This window comes from Geotrypetes seraphini, chromosome 16 (genome assembly GCF_902459505.1).
Source record: "Geotrypetes seraphini chromosome 16, aGeoSer1.1, whole genome shotgun sequence".
Lineage (NCBI taxonomy): Eukaryota > Metazoa > Chordata > Amphibia > Gymnophiona > Dermophiidae > Geotrypetes > Geotrypetes seraphini.
The window spans coordinates 23,261,358-23,273,832 of NC_047099.1; the positions used below are offsets into that span (position 1 = coordinate 23,261,358).

The following is a 12,475-nucleotide window of genomic DNA, read 5'->3' on the forward strand; positions in this document are numbered from 1 at the left end:
CTCTACAGACATTGAGGCCTGGACGTCAGCCTGAATGTCTGACACCATCTAAAATTAAACAAAACTGAGCTCCTTATTAGAGAATGACACGGGGACAAATTTTTCCCCGTCCCATCCCGGTAAGTTCTTTTCCTGTCCCTGCCCCATTCCTGCAAGCTCTAACCTCATCTGTACAAGCCTCAAACACTTTAAAATCATAAGTGTTCGAGGCTTGTGTGGATAAGGCAGAGCTTACAGGAATGAGGCAGGGATAGGATAGCGGCAAAACTCACGGGGATGGAGCAGGGAATTTGAGTTCCTGCAGGGACGGGGGACAATTTGTACTTGTGTCATTCTTTCCTCCTTATCTTTCTTCCTAAACCCACCTCTCCTCTTCCCCCTTTCTCGGTTACTGTGTGGACAATGCCCACATCATCCCTGTCACATCAGCTCCCTGTCACATCACTCATCTCTCTCTTTATCTTTCCAAATCCAATGGACCACCAAAACCTGTTGTTTCTTCTCTAGAACACAGGTGTCAAACTGGAGGCCCATGGGCCAAATCCGGCCCGCCTGGTCGTTTTATGCTCCCAGTGTTATCTTGTGGCCTGCTCCTACCTCCTCCTCACAGCTGCAGTGGCACCTCGCACATCCCGCGCTTCATCCAGAAGCATTCCCTCTGACGTTGCGACGGCTTCTGGTTCAGGCGCAGGACGCACGAGGAGCCGCTGCACGTGGCTTTGTGCACACTGCGACTGTGAGGAGGAGGGAGCCGGCCACAAGATAACACCCGGGGGGGGGGGGGCATTGGACCGCGGACCGTGTAAAACGGCCAGGTTGGAGCAGGCCAGAAGGAGGCACAGCATGGAGGGAGGGAAACAACAAAAGTAGAGGGAATGAGGGTAAAGACCTAGAACAATTGCTTTCGCCCACTACTTATGAGGAATTTAGGAAACGTCTGAAAACACACCTGTTCCTAAAGTATCTAGACAACTGATCCTCTCTTCTCTCTCCCCTCTATAGCGATTAACTTGTTCTATTGATCACTCTCTCCTCAAAAATGGATTTCCTGTCCTATTAACCCTCTTTCTTCCAACCCTCTTAAAGTCAATCAATTTGTACCTTTGCTTAATCTTTGTAAACCGCACAGAACTTCACGGTATTGTGGGATATAAGCTGTTATTATTATTTTCAATTTAGTGTTTGAATTATGTCAATTTTGAGAATTTTAACCTGCTGTCTATCTTTTGCACTGCTCAGGAAGAAATATATTTGTTTCTTTTTCTCTGCATGCAGAGTCTTGAATCTTAGGAGTTTTTTTTTTTTTTTAATATATTAGTACTTTTCAATTCTGGCCTCATATTTGCATAGGGGTTATCTGTGTTCTGATAGGAATGAATGTTGAGAAAGTGTGCTTTGTGTAGTTTAATTTTGAGGTTAACCATTATGTATTAATAAGATTATATTGTGTGTGTATATATGAAAAATTAATGTAAAAAATTGTGTTATAATTCGTACTATTATGGGGGCGGGGTCTGGGTCGGAGATTGTGTGGGGATCTGGCCCGCGACTTAGCTTGTGTTTTGGATTTCGGCCCCTTATTGTGCTCTAGAACATCATCAAAATCCAACCCTTCCTCTCCAAGGGCACTGCTAAGACCCTCATCCATACCCTCATCACCTCTTGCCTAATCTACTACAACCCAGTGGCGTAGTAAGGGGGGTGGGGGTGGGGTCCGCCCCAGGAACCGTCTTGGTGGGGGTGCCAGTTCCCATCCTCCTCTGTGCCTTCTGCTCCTTCCCCCCCACCCACTACCGTGTGTGCACTCCCCTTCCCTCGTACCTCTTTTATGTTCACAGCGCGAGCAGCAACCCCAACATGCTGCTCGCACCAGCATCGGCTCTTCCTCTGATGTCACTTCCTGGACCCGCACCCAGGAAGTGGCATCAGAGGAAGAGCCGATGCTGGCACAAGCATCAGGTTGGGGTTGCTGCTGGCGCCGTGAAGGTTAAAGAGGTACGAGGGAAGGGAAGGGTGCACGGGGGTGGGCAAGGAGAGGGTGAGGGCAGAGAAGAGGGTGGGAAAGGGGCGCCACCCTCCCCCCGGAGCCTCTCACCATCACTACACCACTGCTGCAACCTGCTTCTCACTGGCCTTCTGCCAAGCCATCTCTCTCCCCCAGTGGCATACCAAGGGTGGGGCGGGAGGGGGCAGACCACCCTGGGTGCATGCCCTAGGGGGGTGCACAGCTGGCTGGCTCTGGAACCTCCTGGGACCTGCACTTCAGTGCGGCTGCTGATCCACCCCCGCGGCCAAGAAAAAGGCTAAGAAGCCAGCGGGAGCGGCGAAAGCCTCCTTTAAGAAACACCCTCCTGATCCGGCTCTATCTCGCACCATTCGTGACGCCACCGGACAGTGTTCCCAGCGATTGGTCGACCTTGCCTGGGTGCTGTGACCCAGGCAAGGTCGACCAATGGCTGAGAATGCTGTCCAGTGGTGTCACAACGGGGAGGGATAGAGCAGAACGGGAGGGTGTTCCTTAAAGGACGCTTTCACCGCTCCTGTCGGCTTCTTAGCCTTTTTCGAACCAGTGACGTACCAAGGGTTGGGGTGTGTGTCAAAAAAAAAAAAATGATGGGCTGGGGGGTGTAAAAAATGATGGACCCCGGGTGTCACATACCCTAGGTACGCCACTGCTCTCCCCTCCAATCTGTTCAGAACTATGTTGTCCACCTCATATCCTGCCAATGTTGCTGTGCCTACACTACCCCTCTCCATGTCCACGTACAGTTCAAACTCCTGTTACTGGTGTATTCGCTCCGCAGCTCCTCACTATCTCTCCTTGGGCACTCCGCTCATCGGGTAAGTCACTCTTATCTGTATCCTTCTCCTCTATAGTCAGCTCCAGACTCCGTCCTTCCTACTGACTCGGTGCATTAAGCTTCATCCCCGGCAGTATTCAAATCCAGACTCAAAGCCCCCTTCTTTGAAGCGGTTTGCAATTCCAGATTCTAACCTACCTGCTAAGCACCCCAACTGTATTATTATTCCCTCTGTAATGACCCCACCCGGGCACTGTGTATAGATGCGCCTTTTTGTCCAACTTGTCTGTCTCAGCAAGATTGCAAGCTCATTCGAGCAGGGACTGTCTCTTCCATGTTTTGGTGTACAGCGTTGCGTAAGCCTGGTGGCGCTATAGAAATGATAAGAAGTAGTAGTAATAATGAATCACTTGTTTGCTCTTTCCCAAAAATACTAGGACTAGGGAGCACCAGTGTAGGTATTAAGTAGTAAATTTAAAATAAACAGGGAAATATTATTCACTCAACTTAAAATTAAAGTCTGGAATTTGTTGTCAGAGAGCATGGTAAAAGCCATTAGTTTAGCAGGGTTTTAAAAAGGTTTTGATAATTCCTAAAAGAAACAGCTATAAGCCATTATTAAGATGGACTTGGGAAAATCCACTGCTTATTTCTAGGATAAGCAGCATAAAATCTGTTTTACGACCTTTGGTCTGTTCCAGTACGGCAACTCTTACTTCTAATGTTCTGTATGTGTAATAACTTCATGCCATGAGTTATATAACCATATCATAATATATTAAGTTATGGAAAAAAAAAAAACAGAATGAGCTCTAATAGTAATTTACTCTGGCTTTTGCAGTTTAATTGCACCAATAAACACAATTTGGGATGTCTTGGATAGGAAAGGTTTATAGAGCTCCTTCCATACCCTCCCTCCTTTTGGAGCATCACAGGCTGGTATTCCCCAGCTGTTTAATTGGGATTATTTATTACATTACTAGAACCGCTTTAAACTGCTTCCGACAAAAGAGAATTAGAACAGCTTAGATCCAGTGAGCAGCCAAGAGGAAAGGGCTGCCTATGGAAAGAGTGCTACACCTAATCCCCTTCTAAACCCAGCTTTAAAGGATCTTAACACCCCCTTTTATTCATCAACAGTGAGGTTGTGGGGGGGGGGTGTGGGTGGGAGGAGAAGAGAATTACATCCTGTACCTGCTTTAATCGCCCCTTCAAACACTGAGCAAGGCATTGAAAAGGGGGTTTATAACAGCTGTTTGGGGTGGGGGTGCGGGACCTCAAGAAAATAAGTATGCAGTGTTACCCCCCCTCCCTTTCCTCTTCTTAAGAGCCGCAGCATTTGTAAGAGCTACGGGTTATTTAGGAGATTGTACTGGGACTTACTGCAGGTGCATAGGACAAATTCTATATAGGATGCTCTGGAATTTGAAAGTGAACAGTATACAGCAGTGGTCTCAAACTCGCGGCCCGCCGGGTCCTATTTGGAGGTCCTCGGTATGTTTATCATAATCACAAAAGTAAAATAAAACAATTTCTTGACAAATGTCTCTTTAGCTATAAATGACAATATTATTATTATTAAGACTTAGCCAAAAAGAGAGATTTATAAGCTATAAAGAGTTTTACCTCATGCAAAATTGTCATTTCTTTAATAAGACATTAACTATTTTTTTCTGAGGCCCTTCACGTACCTACAAATCCAAAATGTGGCCCTGCAAAGGGTTTGAGTTGGAGACCACTGGCCTCTAGGAAGAGGAGATGCAAATGGTAAAAGCCTTAGCCAATAGGGAGGGGAGGAGATAGTGGATGCTGCGGATGGGCCATTCGACCTTTATCTGCCATCATGCTACTATGTTTCTATGACATCACAATGCAGGTGTAAAGAGCCTTAGCCTATAGCAGTGGTCTCAAACTCGCGGCCTGCCAGGTCCTATTTGGAGGCCCTCGGTATGTTTATCATAATCACAAAAGTTAATTAAAACCGTTTCTTGATCCTATGTCTCTTTAGCTATAAATGACAATATTATTATTAAAACTCAGCTAAAAGGAAAGATTTATAAACTATAAAGAGTTTTACCTCATGCAAAATTGTCATTTCTTTAATAAGACATTAACTTTTTTTTTCTGAGGCCCTCCAGGTACCGACAGATCCAAAATGTGGCCCTGCAAAGGGTTTGGGTTGGAGACCACTGGGCTACAGTATATACGGTTTCTACTTTGCAGAAACGTTTACCCTCTATTTCTATTCTGTATCACTGCACCTAGATACAACATGTAGTGAAATCTGGATGCATTTGACGTGTAGGAGAGTGGGGTTATGTGTCTCTCTCACTGGGTATTGTTCTTGTTAGGAGAAGTCTCTGGAAAACTTAAGGACTGATTCAAGGCTATTTTTTCCTAAACACAGAAATAGAAAAAAATAATAATCATCAAAGTGAATCAGGACTTTAGGGCTGCCCATGGATTTTAACAAGCAGGGCACCCTAAGCTTTCCCAACCCTACCACTGACCCTGAATTTGTTGCTGCGGTGAGGACATTCAAAATGTGCACGTCCTTTCGTTGCTCGGCCTGTCTTTCTGCTTCTCCCGGTTAACTCTGCTCAGTCTACTGGCTGTTTGGCCGCCTGCCTCCCCAAATTCTGGTGATCTACGTTGGGACTTAGTACAACGTAGACCTCATGGACCCCCCACAGACTACTACGACTGCTATTTATTATTTCTATAGCACTGAAAGGCGTACGCAGCACTGTACACTTGAACATACAATAGACAGTCCCTGCTCAGAAGAGCTTACAATCTAATTTAGACAGGGCATTTCAGGGTTGGGGAGGTTATAGCAGGTCTAGGTATCTGACAGCAGTGAGGGGGAGTTAAGAGTTGAAAGCAGTTTCCAAAAAGTGGGCCTTTAGCTTGGATTTGAACACTGCCAGGGACATTTAATCCTCACGTTACTGATATTTTGACTATTCAGGGTAATGGAGATTTTGTCCCTGTATAAGTTCTAGGATTTTTAGAAGTTGGGCAATACGGAGTGTTCATTGTACTGTATTGCACAAGTTTTGAATAGGGATTGGAAAATTGAGTTTTCCTAACTTGTCACTCACAGTAGGGAGAGGACCCGGGGCAATTGGCACAGAAGCTGCCTGTTTGGAGTGCTGCCTTTTCCCAGCAACCACCATCACCGCTGCTACTGCTTTGGGAGGCCTGAAGGGGTAGTAGTGGTCAATCAGTCAGTACTACACAAGGGTATAGGAGGGAGGAAAGCTGCTGCACAGATGGATGGGAGGGATGGATGAAAAGCTGCACAGGGGGCAGTGTCTTAGCGAGGGTGAGAGGTGCTTCTCTCCCACCCTCTTCTCTTCTCCCCACCCCATCCACCTCATCCACTCCTGCCCCGCCCCCTCTGCCATGCATACATGCCCTTTCCCTACCCTGGATCTCTTTAACATTCACAGCACAAGAAGCAACCCCAACCTTCTGTTCATGTCAGCACTGGCTCTTCCTCTAATGTCACTTCCTAGGCATGGGTCAGGAAGTGATATCGGAAGAAGAGCCAATGCTGGCATGAGCAGCAGGTTGGGGTTGCCACTTGCACCGCGAACGTTAAAAAGGTACGGGGAAGGGAAACAGCATGTGTGCATGGAAGTGGGGCAGGGAAGGAGGGAGCAGAGAGGAGGATGGGAGCTGGCACCCCAATCAAGAGGGCATTTGGGGTGGTCTGCCAACCCCACCCCCTCTTACTACGTTACTGACTGGGGTATAGGAGGGAGGAAAGCTATTGCACATGGGGGGGGGGAAGAGAGCAGAGGAGAGAGGGAGAATTGTTGAACATGGGGTTGAGGAGAGGAAGGGAGAGATGCAACAGATGTAGAAAGGGGTGAGAAGGGGAAATCCTGCATATGATGAGGGGATGTATACATGCATGGAGAAGAGAAAGGGAGAAAAGCTGGATATAGGGTGGAGGGCAGGGAGAGATGCTGCATGAGAAAAGAGAAAGAAGTGTTGCATATGATAATGGAGGGGGAGGAAGGGAGAGATGCTGCATGGAGGGGAATAGAGAGGTTTGACCCAGGACGCAAGGCAGAGAGAGAGAGAGAGTAGACAGTGGGAATGAGATGTTGGATATGGCCCTGGAAGGGAAGGTAGAGAGATGGAAGATGGACGGTGAACATGGAGAAAGAAGAAAATGTCAAATGGGCAGGAGACCCTGGTGAGCGAATTAACAGAAGACAAACAGAAACCAGAGCCTGGGACAAACATGATCTGAATAATAAAATGACCAGACAACAAAAGGTAGAAAAAAATGATTGTATTTTCTATTTTGTGATTACAATATGTCAGATATGAAATTTGTATTGTGTTAGACAGCAAGCATGAGCTAGGACCTAACACAGAGAGGAAAAGTCTTTTTTGTTTATTTTGTTTACACCACAGTGCTGATGTGGGATTGGAGAGGGAAAAATGGGGGTGGGGTGGGTGAAAAGGCTACAAAATAAACCCACTGGGATGTTTGGGGAAACCCCCCCACCCCCGCCTAATTGGACGAGAAAAGTGAATCGAATTGAAAAATCAATTCAATGGGCCAAATCGAATTGAATCGATAAATCTATTCCTGAATCAGGCAGCACTACTGCAGGGCAGGAAGGTGGATGAGAAACTGTGTCACTGCTGCTGTTCTTAGGAGTAGCAGGGTTAGGAAGCCTAGCGGCAGCAATGTTATCTCTATGACGCTGTCCTCAATGCAATTCTGGTACTTGCGACGTCTATGGTCTGTGGCTAAACTAAACTAAACTAAACCTTAGGTTTGTATACCGCACCATCTCCGCAAGCGCAGAGCTCGGCACGGTTTACAGAGGTTGAGAGGAAAGGATATAGGAGAGGGACTGAGAAGATAGAGAGGGACAGGGTACTAGAGAACGGGAGGTGATTAGATTTTTGAAAAGAGCCAAGTTTTCAAGTGTTTGCGGAAGGATTGGAAGGAGCTTGAATTTCTGAGCGGGGATGAGAGGTTGTTCCAGAGTTCTGTGGTTCTAAAGGGGAGGGATGTTCCAAGTTTTCCTGCGCGAGATATACCTTTTATAGAGGGGAAAGATAGTTTCAGTTTTTGGGAGGGTCTAGTGGAGTGTGGGTTTGAGGAATTCCAAAAGAGTGGGATAACGGGAGGAAGGACGCCATGTAGGATCTTGAAGGCTAAGCAGGCACATTTATAGAGGACTCTGGAGTATACTGGGAGCCAGTGAAGCTTGGAGAGGAGTGGGGAGACGTGATCGAACTTGCCTTTTGCGAAAATAAGCTTGGCCGCGGCGTTCTGAATTAGATGAAGTCTATGGAGGTTTTTCTTAGTTAGGCTTATATAGATGGAGTTGCAGTAGTCCAGTCTAGAGAGGATGGTGGATTGAACGAGACAGACAGGCCAGACAGACAGACATGCTAGACAGACAGGCCAGTGCAAGGCAGACTTCTGTAGTCTGTGCCCCAATTGGGGCTGGGGAGATTTGGAAGGGCTGGAGTGGGGCTTCAATGACAGCTTCAGTAGATGGAGAACAAGGCTAGAACCAGGCATACTTCTATGGTCTGTGTCCTGAAAATGGTAACGAAAGATCATGTTGTATCACATTATACCCTATACCAGCCCTGCACGACATACGGCCAGTGGGCCGATGCGGCCCCAAACGGCTCTCACTCCACGCTCCTGCTCTTCCTCCCCCTATTCTCACCTTTAAAAGTACCGCCGCCACTTATCGAGGACCAACAAGCTAATTACGGCAGCATGCAGAACGAACCTAGCAGTCTCCGCACACGTTTCCTCTACCGCGCTCCTGCCCCTCCTCCGCCAGTGCCTCTCCTTCTCTCCCACCCTCTTCCCTGCTGGCACCCCCTACTGGCATCTCAGGGCCCGTCTGGAAGGCCTCTGCACATGGGCGGATGTCAACGTGACGATGTCACACATGCGCGTGATGTCATCACAGCAATGTCCGCGCACTTCCTTGTGCCTCGAGTCGTGGCCACTACCTGTGGGCCCTCGTTACATTTTCCAACTTCGTTTCGGCCCCGGATCATTTTTGAGTTGTGCAGGCCTGCCTTATACTATGAGTTTATCTTGTCGGGCAGACTGAATAGACCACACAGATCTTTATCTGCCACCCTCTACTATGTTCCTTCGCTATGTAGGTTGTTCACCATGGATTTTCACACCAGTTCTGTCAAACTAGAGCCATAGAGAGGCAGAATAGCTCCACTGGATGGTGGGTTCTGTGGTTTTAGCATCCTTCATCTTGAAGGAGATGGGAATGGAGGCAATATTATAACTAGAGAATGACACGGTGACAAAATTCATCACCGTTCCCGTCCCCGCGGATAACCGCGGGAAATAATCCCATGTCATTTTCTAGTGTCTATTTCAACCTCAGTCCTTCTACACCAGCATTCTTCAAAGCAAAGCTCGCGGGTCAATGGTTGTGGCCATTCATACTCTGATTCTTATGTGAGCCAAGGATAATGAAGCCATTGTGACATCACTGATGTGATTGGCTCTTAGGCACTGGTGGAATGAGGCATTATGACATCACAATATCTGCTCTGGATACCAGAGACTGTCATTCTGTAGTGTCTGTTTCAACCTCAGCCCTTCTACACCAGCATTCTTCAAAGCAAAGCTTGTGGGTCAGTGGTTGTGGCCATTCATACTTTGATTCTTCCCTCTCTTCTTAAAGAATGACATGAAGATGGTTATCCGCGGGGACGGGAACGGTGATAAATTTTGTCACTGTGTCATTCTCTAATTATAACCTTTCTATCCCTTAGAGGTTGCTCTGCTTTTCTCCAGATCAAGAGACTAGCAGACATTAATCTCTCAATGAAAACATGAAAACTACATGAATATACTGTAGATCAGTGGTTCCCAATAAACCTTCCCTTCTCACATGGGAGATGTTTGCTATTTCTAAAGCTAGAAAAGCGCTGCGAGCAGGATTCGAACCTGCGCGGGGATACCCCATTGGATTTCGAGTCCAACACCTTAACCACTCGGTCATCGCAGCCAAACTATTAGCCTCTTTTTGACAGTCTCTCTTCTACTGTTGGTTGTAATCTACAGCAGTGGCTCCCAACCCTGTCCTGGAGGACCACCAGGCCAATCGGGTTTTCAGGCTAGCCCTAATGAATATGCATGAGAGAGATTTGTATGCAAAGTGACAGGCATGCAAATCTGCACCATGCATATTCATTAGGGCTAGCCTGAAAACCCGATTGGTCTGGTGGTCCTCTAGGACAGGGTTGGGAGCCACTGCTGTAGATTACAACCAACCAAATGGTCCTGCAGCTACAGTAGAAGAGAGACTGTCAAAAAGAGGCTAATAGTTTGGCTGCGATGACCGAGTGGTTAAGGTGTTGGACTCGAAATCCAATGGGGTATCCCCGCGCAGGTTCGAATCCTGCTCGCAGCGCTTTTCTAGCTTTAGAAATAGCAAACATCTCCCATGTGAGAAGAGAAGGTTTGTTTCTCTTTTTACACTTTATTTTTTGCAACTGGAAAGAAGAGACAATACAGTACTCCTCCTATGACCTAACCTATTTATTATGTCCTTTTGTTGTCTGATTCCATAAAAAAATAAAAATCAAAGATACGGAGAGCCAAATGTAGTGAACACTTTTTCTAGATTGCATTCTTTTTTATTTCTGTAAAATACCAGAGGCAGGCTGAATTTTTCCTATGAACACTAAAATGGAAAAAATCCCTGAAAACATCGGATCCTTAGGTTTGTGTGCGAGCTTTAAGAATATACAAATGAAAGCGAAGCTAATGTTTATCTTTGTAAATTTTATCAATCACACGGTTTCTATTGTCCTCATTGGTTACGGGCTAGATTTTTGTTCGCTGTCCAAGAATTCGCTTGTTTTCTAGTCTGAAATTACCAGACCTCTTGTTTTCATTTCTTTTGTACATAAAGTGAAATTAGGTTCAGAAATCTTAGCAATATTCGTTTTTGGGGAGAACTGATTTAAAACCTTGAAAAGCAAGTTGGCAGCGGTGGGATTCGAACCCACGTCTCCGGAGAGACTGGAGCCTAAATCCAGCGCCTTAGACCGCTCGGCCACGCTACCTCGCTTTTTGTGTTCTGGTATCTCCCTTAATTGTTCAATATTGTTGCAGAAGACGGTGCCAGGCAGCAGCAACAGATTGATTATTAGAATAATGCCCAGGGTCCATCCCCTCTATCCAATTGGTTAGAGGTCCATGGCCCACATTACCCGAGGGCCCAAAACAGTGTCAGCCTGCCCTTGTGCCCAGCAAGACAAGATTCTGAACTGAAATTTAATAGCTGATATCTCGACTATGTGGGATCTTCTCATATAAATAGTAATTTTAAAAATCAAAGAATCTAACGATAATTACGTAATTATTTTATTTTCTTGCCATCCTTTTTTTTCTTGCTCTTCTTCCTTTCTTTGCATTATTTTATCGGTTAGGAATCTGATGACTTCTCGACAGTTTTGTTTTTTTCCTACACAGAAAACAAAATCTGGGATTCGAGTAGGCGTATATCTTCTCGAAAAACATGAAATGTTGGTTTTATTCAGGTTAACATAACCGTACATTTGTTTTGTTTTTATAATTAAACCAAGAAAATGTGTCATAACAACCAGCAGCCGGCAGGGGGCGAGAGCTGCAAACGTTGCCTATGGAGAGGGATGGACAGAAAACAGCAGAAGAGCGACAGGAGGAGACCCTTCGTGTGGCTTTGCTTAAAACTCTTTGCTACCAGTGCAGCCGTTTGTTTCACTGATCTTCTTTTCAGCTTCTCGGATTTGGTTTTAACCCTTGGGGAGCTTTAATCTGTGCCCTCACTTTTTTTTTTTTTTTTTTTTGTTAATGCAACGGCTCATTACATATGTGCAGATCAAAGGAAAGGGTCGACCTTTGCGCAGTCCCCCTCCCCAACCTCTGACAGATACAGCTAGATTCTTGCCAGCAGCAGGTAAACAGTTTGCGTGGGGGCAGCAGGCCTACCTGCCAGGTCATTCCACTACTCCTTGGTTGCACCTAGAAACGTGATTAATGAGGACGCAGCATTAGAACATAAGAATAGCTTTACTGGGTCAGACCAATGGGTCCATCAAGCCCAGTAGCCCATTCTCACGGTGGCCAATCCAGGTCACTAGTACCTGGCCAAAACCCAAGGAGTAGTAATATTCCATGCTACCAATAAAGGGCAAGCAGTGGCTTCCCCCATGTCTTTCTCAATAACAGACGATGGACTTTTCCTCCAGGAACATGTCCAAAACTTTCTTAAAACCAGCTATGCTATCCGCTTAACTATTCTCTGAGTGAAAATTTTTTTCCTCCTATTGGTTTTAAAAGTATTTCCCTGTAACTTCATCGAGTGTCCCCTGGTCTTTGTAATTTTTGATGGAGTGAAAAATCGATCCACTTGTACCCATTCTACTCTACTCAGGATTTTGTAGGCTTCAATCCTATCTCCCCTCAGCTGTCTCTTTTCCAAGCTGAAGAACCCTCACCGTTTTAGTCTTTCCTCATACGAGAAGAGTTCCATCCCCTTTTACCATCTTGGTCGCTCTTCTTTGAACCTTTTCTAGCGCCACTATATCTTTCTTGAGATAAGGAGACCAGAATTGAACGCAGTACTCCAGATGAGGTCGCACCATGGAGCGAT

General features: G+C 46.1%; 3 non-coding genes across 3 annotated transcripts; 1 reads left to right on the forward strand and 2 right to left on the reverse strand.

Annotated features, from left to right (window-relative positions):
- Positions 1-9,759: 9,759 nt before the first annotated feature.
- TRNAS-CGA lies at positions 9,760-9,841 on the reverse strand. The gene has a single exon. It is a non-coding gene; the product is annotated as a tRNA-Ser (tRNA).
- A 323-nt stretch (positions 9,842-10,164) lies between these two features.
- On the forward strand, positions 10,165-10,246 carry TRNAS-CGA. Its single transcript has one exon. It is a non-coding gene; the product is annotated as a tRNA-Ser (tRNA).
- A 576-nt stretch (positions 10,247-10,822) lies between these two features.
- TRNAL-UAG lies at positions 10,823-10,904 on the reverse strand. Its single transcript has one exon. It is a non-coding gene; the product is annotated as a tRNA-Leu (tRNA).
- Positions 10,905-12,475: the final 1,571 nt, after the last annotated feature.